The sequence below is a fragment of the Aotus nancymaae genome, unplaced genomic scaffold, assembly GCF_030222135.1.
Source record: "Aotus nancymaae isolate 86718 unplaced genomic scaffold, 86718_ANA_hifiasm-v0.15.2.pri h1tg000057l, whole genome shotgun sequence".
NCBI classification, from domain to species: domain Eukaryota; kingdom Metazoa; phylum Chordata; class Mammalia; order Primates; family Aotidae; genus Aotus; species Aotus nancymaae.
Genome location: NW_026988471.1, coordinates 63160836 through 63173002, shown reverse-complemented (window position 1 = coordinate 63173002; position 12167 = coordinate 63160836). Strand labels below are relative to the sequence as shown.

Here is a 12167-nt window from a genome sequence, read left to right as displayed (position 1 = left end):
CCAGAAAGTGTGCTTGGATCAGTATCACTAAAGGACACTGTCATTCTATATGCTCCCAACTTGGAATGAGTAGAGCCGCAATTGTGTTAATTTGAATATGGCTTCAATATCACTTTGAGAATGTTTCTATATTCGTGGGCCATGAAGCTTGTAGATGTCACCGAGACAAGGGTTGTCTTATATCATTGAATATGTACAGATCCACATTATATGTTCAGTCCTACACTGTGTCTGTGACAGACACACATGGAGTCTGCCCAACAGAAACTCATCATCCTGTTAAGAAACTGAGTTCACATCTGAAATTACTAGTGAGTTAGATAGTGTACAATATGTACTGTATCAATCAGGGTTCTACTCAGACAAACAGGAATCATGGTAGATGTTTCAAATAGAGTGTTTCATACAGAAAATTAGTTACAAAAGTGTTCAAAGGGCTAAAAGAACAAAAATATAAAGTAAGGTAACCAGAGAATAATAATGGCAGGAAAACGGTGGTTTGGGAAGGTGGTGTTGGAGTGCTGATGTACACGCTGTTGCTTTGTTTGAGGTGCTGTTACGACTGCTGACAGTGCTGAAACCACTGAAGAGGGACCACCCAGGCTAGAGCTGTGACCACTGAGCAGAGGCTGCTTAGGCTGAAGCCGGGGTCAGCAAGGGATTTCAGAAATTTTCAGAGGTGCCCACAAAGCAGGGAAGGGGACAGAGAGAACAGTGGCTTCTCTTCCTTTGCCATTTCTCTGCCAGAGCCTCTTACTGGAAGCCAGCTGGCAAGGGAGCCTGGGAAATGTAGTTTTCAGCCTTACCGCCCAGAGTCAGAGGGATGAGCGTGGGGCTGAGAAACAACAGACTAATAACCAACCCAGAGATTAAACGTTGTGATACAGGTGATCGGACAAGACAATGTATAATAAGGGAGTGAGCTTAAAACATAGTTGGTGTAAAAAGAAGTTGTAGAAGAGAGACTACGAGGTGCACTGGAAATAGGAAGAAGTTTCCACAACTCTATCAGTGGCAATGTTTTAGATATGAGTGAAGAAACCAACCTCAAACATGCTACAGCTGCAGAAGAGGACTTTATTGGCTTGCATGATTGTGGAATACGGGGCATTCACTGGCTTCAGGGATGGTGGGATATAGCTCTTGAATGAGGTTGCCAGGCGCTGTCTCCTCAGTTTATTGGCTTTGCATATCTCATCTTCATGCTTCAGACAGATGAGATGGCTATCCACAGACTCCCATCTTCCCAGCAGGTTGACCACATGAGGAAAAGTCCTTTCATTACATCTGGCAGGTCCCACCCCTGACTCAATCTCAATAGCCAACAGTAATGCCACTGTGCCTCACTCCACCACATGGAATAGAACAGGAAAAATCCCTCAGTGGAACAATGGGTAGCTGTTAACATGCAAAGGAGGATGGGCAAGTAAGCTGAGCAAGGAAAAGCTATAACCACAATGGTCCTCCATACGCACCACAGCAGGACATGGGCTGTGCCCTCAAGAAACTGCTATTTCGTCTGAGATCTGAAGAAGATATAGGATTTATTTATTTAGACACAGAGTCTCCCTCTGTTGCCCAGCCTGGAGTGCAATGGCACGATCTCAGCTTACTGCAACCTTTGTCTCCCAGCTGCAAGCAATTCTCCTGCCTCAGCCTCCCAAGTAGCTGGGACTACAGGTGCCCACCACCAAACCCGGCTAATTTTTATATATTTTTTTAAGTAGAGGTGGGTTTTCACCATGTTGGCCAGGCTGGTCTCGAACTCCTGACCTCAAATGATCCACCCACCTCAGCCTCCCAAAGTGCTGGGATTATAGGTGTGAGCCACTGCACCTAGCCGGATCATTCTTAAACCACAAATGAACCAGTGTAAATTGATTTCCTCTGAGCTGTAATGCTCATGGAATATGAAGAGTCTTGGTCCAGGGCATCTCCCCATAGTACCTGGGGTGTTCTGAGCACACAGGGCAATCTCCACACATAAGGTGGTGTCAAGAGCTGCTGGACACAGGAGAGGCAGTCCAGGCTACTGCAGTCACATGGTAATGTCACATGCCATAAACACATAAGAAAGCCAGAGGATGCCCCCAGGAAGTTACAGAGTATCAGCCAGAGTCCCAGAGTACCTAGGAACCTCACCATCCTGGGACTGTATATTTATAGGTTTGTCACCAAATTTTTGCTCAGATTCAAAGTGCATATTATTGGGTTGCTATTTGGCATAGAAAACATTCTGTCCAGGAAATTTGCTAGTATGATGTCAAATTAAATATAATTCATTGCAAGTAAGAGGTACAAGGCATGATATAACAGCAAGCTATCACCAAACAAAATTTGTGGACTTGCTATACCATGAAAGAACAGCATAGGCCAGAATAACAAAGTGATTAAGAGTTCAGGCTCTGGTGCTGGAGTGCCCGGGTTCAAATCCTTACTAGCTATGAGATCATAAGTGAATTTACTCATGTATAAAATAGAGATAATATTACTTATCCCACAAATTGTTATGAGGATTAAAAGATTAAATGTAACATTTGTAAGATGCTTAGTACTCAGCTGGTTCATAAATACTAGCATTATCTACAAAATCATACTACTCTCCTACTGTTCACTCAATACATATATAGTCAAGAGCCGCATAACAATGTTTTAGTGAATGAGGAGCCACATATTCAATGGTGATTTCATAGATTATAGTATCGTATTTTTATGTATATTTTCTATGTTTAGATGTGCTTAGATGTACAAATACTATTGTTACAACTGCCTACAGTATTCAGTGCAGTAGCATACTGTATGTGTTTGTAGCCTAGGAACAATAGGCTACATCAGATAGTCTAGGTGTGTCGTAGGCTACACCATTTAGGTTTGCGTGAGTACACTCTGATGTTCTCATGACAAAACTGCCTAACAACGCATTCCTCAGTACGTATCCCCGTTGTTAAGTGACACATGACTGCGTGTTAAATATTTACTATAGGCATCGTGTTAGGCTCTGGGGATAAGTGGTAAGAAAAAAAAAGACCACCTTTCCTGATGGACTGGGGAGAAAACATTAATTATCACACACAGATATAAAATCAAAACTGCGTGAGTGGTGGTACTTGGAGCGTAAGAGCTGGTAATGACTATTTAGGGGTAGGCCTTCTTGAGGAAGTGACATTTACCCATGACCTAGGTGAGTTTACTAGGTAAAGTTCATTAGGTAAAGATGGGAGGGAGAAAAATACCAGGCAGAGGAAACACTATGTCCTCTGTGGCAGAAAGGATCATGGCAGGCATATGAGTCAGGACCCAGTCAGGAAAGCAAAACCCACTCTAGGTGATCTGACAGAGGGGATTTCATATGAGGAATCAGAGGAGTTGAAAGAGCTCCCAGGGGAACCTTGAGAGTAGCAACTCCAGGAAGCTGGGACTACTGTATTTGCCTGCTAGGGCTGCAGACTGGGTAGCTTGATGCAGAAATGTATTATCTTAGAATTCTAAAAGCTGGAAGTCCAAAATCAAGTGTCAGCAGGGGTAGTTTCTTTTGAGGTCTGTGAGGGAAGGACCTGTTCCAGGCCTCTTTCCTGGACTTGTAGATGACCATTTTCACCTACGTCTCTTCACATTGTCTTCCCTCTATACGTGTCTATCTCTGTCCAAATTTCCCCTTTTTATAAGGACACTGTTCCTATTGGATTAGGGTCCATCCTAATGATCTTGCTTTAATTTGGTTACCTCTTTAAAGATCACATCCCTAAATAAGGTCACACTCTAAAGTACTGGGGGTTAGAACTTCAACACATGAACTTGCAGGGGAGACACAATTCAACCAATAGCAACACCCTGGAAGCTAGAGAACAAGGAAAGAAATGGTTTCTGTAGCCTAAGACAAGATAAGCTGGAACCAAGAGGGGTCTGACAAGATGGGTAGCAGCACTCACAGAGAGATGGCTGTGTAGTGGGAGCTGCAGCCACAGAAGAGTCTCCTGAGGAAGAGCAGCAGGAGGAGAAATACTCTGACTTCTCCCTTCTTTCACCTCCAATATCTTTTGCCCTCCTCCACTCCCCATTGGCTGAACTTTACTGGAAGGCAGTTGGCTTTGGAGCCTGGAACAGTCCCCAGTGACACAGAGCAGACCAGGGGATCAGGGGACAGGAAGGGTGGACATGGTTCTGAGAGAAACACTGCAACACCCATGCAACAAGCCTGTGAGGCCAAATGGAGGCCAGGTGGCTGCAGGGGAGAGGGCAAGAGGGTCTGGTGCAAGGTGCACCTAGAGAAGGAAGTAGAGGTCAGGCCAGGCAGGAGTTTGGTCCACATTCTAAGAGCCATAGAACTATCAAAAGGTTTTTAATAGATCTGGGGGAGAGAGGGTGATAAGATCAGAGATGTGTTTTGAAAAGACCTACCTGGCTATGAAGTGGAGAGTGGGATGAGGATAGTAGGGCAGATCAGTTGGAAGGCTATGCCTAAGAGAAAGCCTGTTTTACAAAAGAGGGACCTCCTGCTGTCCCTCTCTTTCCCTCAAGTTTTCATACCCTCCACCTGGACTGGTCATGTGTATCTGCCAGTCACAGCCGCTCCTCCCTGGTGCAGAGGCACACTCCAAGCTCTCATTGCCCAGCGTCCTTTTCCTAGATCCTCTCCTGGTTCACCTCCTTTCTCTCTGGCAGTCCTTCCTATGCTGCAACACTGATTTTTATTTTGTCACCCACCTGATGCAAGGGTGGCCCTTGTCACCCATCTCACCTGTCACTCTGGCTTAATGGTGCTGACTGAGTCCATGGCTTTGGTGACCACCCATACATTGCTGCTGCTTCTCAGATCTGTATTTCCAGACGGGATTTCTTTCATGAGAAAAATCAGCCTGCCAGATATCTCCACTGGCATGTCCAAAGGAATTGGAATCATGAGCTCAGCATGTCTAAAACTGAACATATCATCTTCCACTCCCCCACGGACCCCAGTAACCTGCCCTTCCTCCTGTGTTCCCCATCCTTTTTACATCCCACCCCCACTCCTGTTTGAACATTTCATCAGAAACAGGAGTGGGAGTGGGACGTAAGGAGGATGGGGGAGAGGACATCATCGTAAACTCTTCCCTCTCACTCCCCCACAATCCATTGCTGTCCAAGTGCTGTTGGCCCTGTCCTAGATAGCTGTCAAAATCTACTTTTCCTGCTACTTCTCCAGTCCAGGTCCTCGTTTTTATCTGGGTTCATGCAGTGGTCTCTCAGCTGGCTTCCTGCCTCAAGCCTTGTCCCTGCCAGTTCACTTTTCCTACAATCAAAGTGACATCTATCAATGCAAATAGATTCTTCCTCTGCTTAAAATCCCTTTAGTGACTCCTAATAGCCCTCAGATCAAGTCTTATTACTATCTCTGCACAGTGCCCAGCCCACAATAAATGCTTGGTGATTGAATGAATAAATGACAAACCAATACAGAAAAATTGCTAAGTGGAAATGCAGATGCCCTTTTTTTCCCCTGGAAGTCCTTCCAACTGTCCAGGACTCAATCTGGATCTGTCCAGATTGAGTATTTGTGTTGTACCTCTCACACTGTACTAAACCCATCTACTTACCTGTCTCTGTTTCCTACTGGGATGTTGCTACTATATCTCCTAGCACAATGCCTGGAAGAAAGGAAGTGCTCAAAAATATTTGATGAAAGAATGAATGATAAGGAGAGGACTGGGTGGGGGCTATGAAATGCTTACTAGGAGTGGAGTGTGTCTGTCCTGGTTCCAAATCACTGGGGGAACCTGGATGGGTCGAGAGGCTGAAGGAAAGCCCTTTAGGGTAAGGACAGCGGTGACAAAGGCTGAAAGATCAACAGCAATGCATTTTGCTCAGGAGACTTCTTTGGGACAGTGTTTTTCAAGCTGATTCTGTGGACCACTGGTCTTGCAAGATGCTCTATCTAGGGTTCGATGTCAAATCAGCAGGTAGAAACATGCAGCCCATACCCACTTGTATACATCAGCATCTCAATGAGTCTGAGAAGTCCTGCAGTTGAAAAACCAACACTTTAACCCCTTAACTTAGTATTTCCTAAACTTATTCCATAAGTTTAAATATACAAAAATAAAGTTTTTTGCTTAATCCTCAGTAACACCCCCTTCCACAAGACATACTGGAAAAAACAGTCTCTGGTGGTCATGAGTATTTCAGGAAAAGGACAGGAGAAGCTTGAATTTCCCCCAGTGTGGCTCGGGTGAGCACTGTGGTTATAGCCACTTGATGAAAACAGTCAGAGGAAGGCTACTCTGGGCAATCAAGTGCTGCCTGTATGGGGCAGGCAAAGGCTGGGGGCAGAGACACCCCTGAAGGGGTTGCAGAGTCAGGGGGGAAAGGTGATGGATGGCCTGGACAAAGATTGTGGTGAAAATAAAATCAAAGGGCACACCATTTTCCCTTCTTGGAAGAACCTCTGAAAGCAGCAGCCCTATTCACCCCCACTGCCTGGCTTAGGTCACACCCCTAGAAATGCAGCTATAACCAGGGCAAACCATGAACAGCATCTGCTCAGCACCTATACACTTCCAAGCAGGCATCCAAGGACATGCAAAAGAGAAGCATGTGTTCTTCTGTGGCCAAAGTCTGTTTTCTCTCTTGGAGCAGGTATGCTCCTGATGGTGCTGCAAGCAGCAGGGGTGAGGCTGCAAGTTGGGCTAAAAACAGCCCCACCTCCTCTAGCCACAATCAGCTGTGGGATAAAAACCTCTAAAGACCGAGACTGTACTCATGTCTGACTCATCTCTGTCTGCTTGCAGCTCCCAGCTAAACCTGCCCAGAGGAGAGCATGGCAGACAGGAGGGCACTTGCTCAGAAGCCTCTAGATTACAGGTAAAGAGGACTAAGGTTAATAAAGAAATTTATAATGGGGGTATAGCAACTGTGCCCCCGCCCCATCATCAGACGATGACCTGGTCTGAGAGAGGAGACATGCAGATGGGTCACATAACTCCATGTAAACCAGTTAGCGCACCATGCCTGCATTTACGGGCTCAGCAGGTGTTACTTATTATTTTCTCCTATGCAAGTAACAAAGAAAAATTTACTTCTTTTAAGATCTTTAGCAAATACTTTTCATGTTAACTCTTTCAGGGTCACTTCTTTTTTAAATGGGTCTTTTGTGGTCTTGACTGTGACTCTAATAAACACAGCCTACCTTTTGTAAAAAAAAAAATATATATATATATATATATATATTTTAATATAAATGGGACAGGGTCTAGCTATGCTGCCTAGGCTGGTCTTGAACTCCTGGGCTCAAGTGGTCCTCCACCCTCAGCCTCCCAAAGTGCTAGGATTATAGGCATGAGCCACTGCACCCAGCCTGAGGGCCACTTCTAATGCAGTACCTGGTGCTTTTCTGCCCCCTAAGCCCATGGGCTTAGAAAAACTTCAGTTAGTGGCAAAGAGGTCTCCAAACCCCACCACTGTTTCACAGACAGGGTTCAGTATGGCTGTTCCACTGGGTAATCACTTCACTTTGCTCTCCTCTCCCCAATGCTCTCAGGGTAGTGGGAACTGGGAGGACCTATCTGACTATAAACAACCCACCGAGGTGGCCCTGCTGCTCCCAGAGGATGCTCCTGCCAGAGTTTTCCTAGTTCCTTGCAAGGACCCCTGAAAAAACAATCCCACCCTGGATCTACCATAGTCTCAGGGACTTTTAAACCAATGCCCAGCTAGAAAAAAAATCTTATACAGTTTGAGGAAAGAAGAGGAAATAATATTAAGAGCCTGTCATATGTTGAATGTTTACTATGCCTCAGTAGAATATAAATGCTTTAGGTTCTTACAGAGGCCCTCCAAGGTGGGTACTCTTATCCTCATTTTACTAATAAAGAAACTGAGACTTAAGGAGGTTAAATACCTGGTAAGTAGATAGAGTAAGGATCTGACCTAAGCTGTCTGACTCCAGGGCTCATGCTCTCAACACTGTTTATCCTGCTTTCCCAGGAAACTGCAGGGGCCCTTTGGTGCTCCCAGCTCACCTTGTTTTCCTGTTTCTAAGCAGCTGAGTGCATCCTGATAGCTGTGGACAGCCAAGATTTGGAAAAGGAGATTGTAGACGTCTCATCTACTACCATGCTTGGCACATAGGCACTCAACACATGCTAGACTCTCCCCACCTCCTGTTGATTCTCAGCACCAGGGCTTCACTCTGGACAAGAGTTAACATCTCATCCTTTACTCATGTCTTCTTTAATTGAGCATCCACTATTAATGGGAGATGGGTCAAAGAGGTATTCACTCATCCTTTCATCCAACAATACTGATAGAGCACCTGCCCTGTGCCAGGCTCAGCCACAGGCTGGAGATAAAGACATGAATGAGACCCCTGGTGAGGGATGAGAGACAAGCAAAAGGCTCATTTCCATAGAGAATGACGGGGGTTAGCACCTGGATTGGGCAGGGCACGAGATGGATCAGGGTGATATGGTTAGGCTTTCTGCTCCCACCCAAATCTTATCTTGCATTGCAGTTCCCATAATCCCCATGTGTCGTGGGAGGGACCCAGTGGTATCCACCACGCTGTTCTTGTGATAATGAGTGGGTTCTCATGAGATCTGATGGTTTTACAAAAGGCTTTTACCCTCTTCACATTGTACTTCTCTCTCCTGCCACCATGTGAAGAAGGCTATGTTTGCATTCCCTTCTGCCATGACTGTAAGTTTCCTGAGGCCTCCCCACCATGTGAAACTGTAAGTCAATTAATTTTTTTTTTATAAATTACCCATTCTCAGGTAGGTTCTTATAGCAGCATGAGAACAACCTAATACACAGGGTGACATGAGAAGGTTTCCTGGGAGGCAGTGCCTGAGCTGATCTCTGATGAGAAAGTAAGAGGAGGACATTCCAGGTACAGAGAACAACATGTGCAAACACACAAGGCTGAAGTAAACAAACAGGAAGCTGTGAAAAAGGACAGTGATGAATGAATAGACCAACAGGGTAATTTTGACCCCCAGGGGACATTTGGCAACAACTGAAGACTTTTTGTTTGCTTTTCACAATTGTGTGCATGTGCATGTATGTGTGTGTGTGTGTGTGCAAGTGTCTGCTACTGGCATCTAATAGGCAGAGGTCAGGGATGCTACTAAACATTCTACAATGCACAAGATAGCCCCCCACAACAAAGAATTATATCTGGCCCAAGATGTTCAGTAACCCTGGACTAAAAACATAAGAGTACTTTGAGAATTAAAACTTCATAGTAGTAGCACATGAATAGACAGAGAGACCAATGGAACAGTTTTAGAATATAAATATATACAGGAATTTAGTATATGATAAAGGGGGCATTCCAAATTTAGTGAGTATTCAATAAGTGGTGTTGAGATTCCTGGGTAGCCATCTTGAAAAACATTAAGATGGAGTCATACCTCACACCATATACCAGAATAAATTCCACATGGATTAAACATTTAAAGGTAAACCATAAAACCACACAAGTACCAAGAGAAAATGTGGGAAAATCTTTTATATTCTTAGAGTGTGAAAGTCTTTCCTAATCCTGACTCACAAATCATGAGCTATAAAATAGCAAATTGATAAAGTCAACTAATAAAAGTTGAAAAAAAACTTTTTAAGCTCTTGTATATGAAACAAACAAAAATCAAACCTGTATATAAGCAAAGTCTAAAACAAATGCAAATCTGTAAATAATACATGCAACTCAGCAAATGGCTAATTTCTTTAAATTATAAAGATACATAAACCTCTAAAGAAAAGACCAATAAAAATATGAGCAAAGCATGTGAAAAAGTGACTCATAGAACAATGAAAATAAATACAAATGCCTGTTAAACATATGAAAAGATGTTCAACCTCTTCATAAAAAAAGGGCAAATTAAAAGTACTGACATGCCTTGTTTTGTTTTTTTTTTTCATCTCTCAGATTTGCAAAAACCCAAATTTGAAAATATGCAGACATTTCCATATATTGCTGGTGGGTATGTCAACTAGCACAGACCCTAGGAGGGCAATTTAGTAATATTTACCAAAATAGCAAATGCATATATTATCTAACCCAGCAATCTTACTTTTTAGAGCTTACTCCACAAATACATATATTTGCATGCATATGAAGTGCCATATATACAAGATTATAAATTGCAGCAAAAGATTAGAAACCATTTAAATGCTTATTAATAGGAACTGGTTAAATAAATTAGAGGTTGGCGAACTACCACCAGGGGCCCAAATCTGGCCTTCTGCCTGTTACTGTAGGACTTTCAAGGGAAGAATGGTTTTAACATGTTTAAATGGTTGAAAATAATCAAAAGAGAATTATACTTTGTGACACATGAACAATATACAAAATTCTAAAATCAGAGCTCGTAAATAGTTCTACTGGAACACAGTTTTTCTGGAGACCATGTTTACTCATGGTTTCCGGGGCTTCTTTTGTACCATAACAGAGAACTGAGCAGTTTCCCAAGAGACTTGCTATCCCACAAATCCTAAAATATTTACTATTTGGTCCTTTACAAAAAATTTTACTGGATTACAATATATCTGTGCAGTTGAATACACAGCTACAAAAAAAAAAACAATTTTAAAAACTCTGTATGTATTGTTACAGAAAGGTTTCCAGGATATATTACTAAATTTTAAACAAGCAGATAAGAATAAATTGCATGTTATCATTTGATTTCAAAGGGGGAATATATTTGCATTTTATTGGAATATGCATAAAAATTATCTGAAAGGAAATACCAGAAATTAGTAAGCAGTGGCTATCTCTGGGGGAATGAAATTGGTAAACATGAAACAGAGGAAGAACAGAAATGTATGAAGTATATTAATAATTATTTTTAAAACTATACAGTGGGTAGGATATACATGTAATAAAATATCATTTAGCCTTAATAAAGAAGGAAATTCTGACATGAGTGGACCTTGAGGATATCATGCTAAGTAATGCCAATCACAAAAGGACAGAGGTTTTATGATTCCACTTACATGAGGCACCTAGAATATTCAAATAATAAAGACAGAAAGTAGAATGGTGGTTGTCAGGGGCTGGGGAGGAAGGGCATGGAAAGTTAGTGGGGACAGAGCTCCAGTCGGGGAAAAGTTCTGGGGATGGATGGTGGTGACAGTGGTACAATAACGTGAATGTACTTAATGCCACAGAACTGTATACTTAAAAATGGTTAAAAAGGCCAATTTTATGCTATATATATTTTACCACAACACAAAAAATGTCTCATCCAGGAAAAAATAAAAATACACAGTGGTAAACAAGAGCACAGATTCATGTCGCTGACAGTCGTTGGGCCTGGCTTTGCGTGTGATGAGGCTGGAGGGGTCTGCATGGCCTGATCAGAAAGCACCTGTAGTCTGGCCTAAGGAGTTTGCATTTGGCAAGTCCTGAGGACAATAAGAAGCAAACGGAATCAATTTTGTTTAAAAACAACATTCTGGAAACAAGAAAAGAATGGACAGAAGAGGCTTGTGTGGGTAGGGAAATAAGAGGGAGACCTAGAGAATGGTGAGGACTAAACTCGGATTGTTTTAATCTTCCCCAAATTCCTACCTGAGGGGGCCTGGGGAGTCATATCCTACAAACCATAAAGTCTCATCAGAGGGTTTTTTCGTTTGGGATGTGTGTGTGTGTGCGCATGCGCACACGTGCGTGCGTGTGTGTAAGACAGAATCTCGCTCTGTTGCTCAGGCTGGAGTGCAGTGCTGTGATCTCAGCTCACTGTAACCTCTGCCTCCTGAGTTCCAGCGATTCTTGTGCCGCAGCCTCCCAAGTAACTGGGTTTACAGGTGTATGCCACCACACCTGGCTAATTTTTGTATTTTTAGTAGAGACAGGGTTTCACCATGTTGGCCAGGCTGGTCTGGAACTCCTGAGCTCAAGTGATCCGCCCACCTCAGCCTCCCAAAGTGCTGGGATTATAGGCACGAGCCACCGTGCACCATGTAGAGGGGTTTTTATTTAATCCCCCCAAATAAGGTGGTCTGCTTTCCAACCTGGCTCTGGCATAACATCACATAACAAATAAGGAAGGAAATATAAATATTTAAACCCCAAATATATTATCTTGCCATATCTTCAAATTGCCCTGCAAGGTTGTCTCTTGTGGTAAAAATCTATAATCTATAGAAATTTGATAGAGAACCCCCTTTCCCCCAATTTTTCCTCTTGCTTT

At 43.1% G+C, this 12167-nt stretch overlaps 2 long non-coding RNA genes across 2 annotated transcripts in view; one reads left to right on the top strand and one right to left on the bottom strand.

The window, feature by feature from the left end:
• The window catches only part of LOC105734416 (uncharacterized), a 97482-nt gene that overhangs the window by 15512 nt on the left and 69803 nt on the right, over positions 1-12167 (bottom strand). The window lies entirely within an intron of this gene.
• Positions 4116-10366, top strand: LOC135269731 (uncharacterized). Its single transcript, XR_010337999.1, has 3 exons — positions 4116-4290; positions 7514-7813; positions 7960-10366. It is a non-coding gene; the product is annotated as an uncharacterized LOC135269731 (long non-coding RNA).